We start from the raw sequence: 2,923 nt of genomic DNA, 5'->3' as shown, positions 1-2,923 counted from the left end.
AAAAATCGTTAGTATTAAAAAATGGTTAAATAAACAATTGGATATTATTATTGAAAGTCTCCTGAAGGGAACCAGAGTTTTCCAATTGAAAAATATTGATTTTCAATAATTCTATACCTTTTCTACAAAAAGTGGTTTTTTCCCCATATAAAAATATATGGAAAACTTTGAGCGCTTTGAGCGACCTCTAAATATTTTTTGATCTCAAAATTAAAAATATAAGGATATACTTTTTTCGATATATGTAGAAGAATCCTAGGGTGTGAGAGCATTACAAATCCGACTTTACTGTTTTGGGACCACCCTAAAGTACATGTGTACTTACATATTTACATATTAATACTAGTGGATTTTCGCTTATGCTATTTAAAGTAATTTCGTATCATTTAATTTTTCATGAAGCTAGTCATTTCCCTTCATTTTGATTTTTACAGTTGAAGCGAATGCAATGAGTCGCGCCAGTGGGGATAAAAGTAGTGATGATGACGTTGGTAAACGTAATGACACATTTCAATTTGATAAATCGGGTGATATAGAAGCTGCAGATGCACAAGCCTATTTGGATCATTTACTGCGCGATGGTGCGTTAGAGGGAGACAGTGGGGCGCCAATAGAAATGCCGCCATGGTACGATGAGAACCTATTCAAAAAGTGAGTGTACAATGCGAGTGTAAAATTAAAGCAAGCAAAAATTTGCTTAACAATGTGCGGTGTTGTTTACCCAAAGAATGCCTTAACTCGTGAAATGTTTTTGATTTATAAACATTTTTGCTCCAAGGTAAATAAAAGCTCTGTGTACATTTTTAGCGCATAGTTCCGGAAATACCAAATTTTGAGATGTGTCACTTTTGAAGATCGTGTGCGATATGTACGTGGTTCATGGACCATTTCGGGAGTAGTTCTCGACTTTTGCGGGATCATTTCGGAAGTAGTTCAGGACTTTTCGGGACCATTTTGGTACTAGTTCAAGATCAGCTCGGCATCACTTCAGGACATTTTCAGAGAGCATTTCGGGAGTAGTTTGGGCCATAAATGTTGACACATCAACTCAAACTCAAGAATTTGCAAAAGTGATTGCAGCAGTAGTTACACCTTGCATGTAAAGCAAATTTCGAAAGCAGTTTTTATTACCGAAAATCGAACTTTCTGAAACTACTTTTGGTCTGTTTAAACGGTGTATGCAGAAAATTCCACTTTTAACTGTCTATAACAAAATAACTGATCAGATTTTAATGCTAAAATGTGCTTTGTGAAGTCAAAAAATATCGGATAATTAATATTTAAATATGTACCGCATATTAGGAAAAAAAATTTATAGAAAATATTTTTAATATTTTAAACAAAATGTTTGTAATTTCATACAAATTCGATAAAAACGGCTTCACCCGATTGTTTGAGCAAATGAATTTCAATTTGCGTTGTTTCAGTTGCAGTTACACCTTTCAATTTTTATTTCCGAAAGTGATTTCAGCAAATGTGCAAAAAGAACATTTTGGGTGTTTTGATGGGAAAATGGAGTAAAATGCATAGAAAAAGCGCTTGCTTTAACTTGCCAGTTTTCATCTAACAAAACAAACTACTATAAAAATATATGTATAAAATATGTGCACATTTGTTTGATCAGTTTGTGTCAAACCAAAACAAGTTTTTCATTTTAGAATTTAGATTTTGACCTACTAATATTCAACAACAAACTAGCTACATACCCTGTAGGGAACTCAACTAACTACTATGTTCACTATTTTTCAACTAGGGGTGACTACGCCTCGACTACTTTACGTTGCATTCAACTGACTACTTTTACATGTTCATGTCGCAAAAAAAGAGAGCTTGTTTTCAGCTAACTACAAATCGGTTATTAATAACTTCACTTGTAGTGTGCCAATTAATATAATGTTTTTTGTACCCTTGGTTTTTATATTTATTTTAGGTTAGCTATTACCTCCATGATAACTATTTAGTTAGCTTGTGTTAAGACCTCTTAAGATGTGCTATTAACATACATATACATTAGGGTGCCCATCGAAAATGTTTTTGTTTTTTTGATATTTCAAGACCCTATCTCCTAATTTTATTCGTTTTTATGAGAAATATTATTGCCTACTCACTAGATTTTTTAAAGGTCATCTAGAGGTCGCGACCTGTCGATTTAGGTCAGAAAACACGATTTTGTAGATTTGTGAGTTTTTGAATGACTATTTTTGATTCGATTTCAAAGATCGAATATGATCTGAGATGAGGATATATAGACCTTTAAAATGGGATATAATAATCTATTGTTGGACCTGGCTTGTTGGGATTTTTTTCGGGTAAAATAAAAGAAACCCCATATTTCTCTTAATATTTTAAATTTTGACCATCGATAATTTCCACAATTGCAAAATACATATGTACTACTATCTAAAGTTAAATCTATTTTTAAAAAAACTGATAGCTCATTTATGTATTGCAATCGCATAAAAAAATTACTTAAATACTACCTTGATTTGATATTGTTTATTTACCAGCCTTTCAGATTTTTGAGCGGAATTTTCTATTCGGAAAATTTTTCCAATCTTCCTTGGGCAGAGACAAACACAAAAAAAGAGCTAAAATATGGCAATACATTGTAGAGCTATACTCGGTATTACGCAAGCACCTTTATTTTATACTTCTTTATAGAGATTTAAATTTTTATATAGTTGGCAACCCTCGTCAACATTATTACTTCTGGTTAAGAGTGCATTTAAATGCGTTCCATTCCCTGAATGCGTTGCAATATTTGACTCGATATATATTTAAAGCACTCAAATTTTAAGCGGGTGGCAACCCTATTAAAAGTTTTTATTTTTTTACTTTAATCAGTCCTTCAAAATTGTGTTGTGAAAAATAGTCACGTTTTTCAACTCTTCTCCAATTCAAAATGAGATATCATTCATTAAAT

The sequence above is a fragment of the Rhagoletis pomonella genome, unplaced genomic scaffold (genome assembly GCF_013731165.1).
Source record: "Rhagoletis pomonella isolate Grant_MI unplaced genomic scaffold, Rhpom_1.0 Rhpom_scaffold_00001, whole genome shotgun sequence".
Lineage (NCBI taxonomy): Eukaryota > Metazoa > Arthropoda > Insecta > Diptera > Tephritidae > Rhagoletis > Rhagoletis pomonella.
This window is presented reverse-complemented; position numbering follows the sequence as displayed.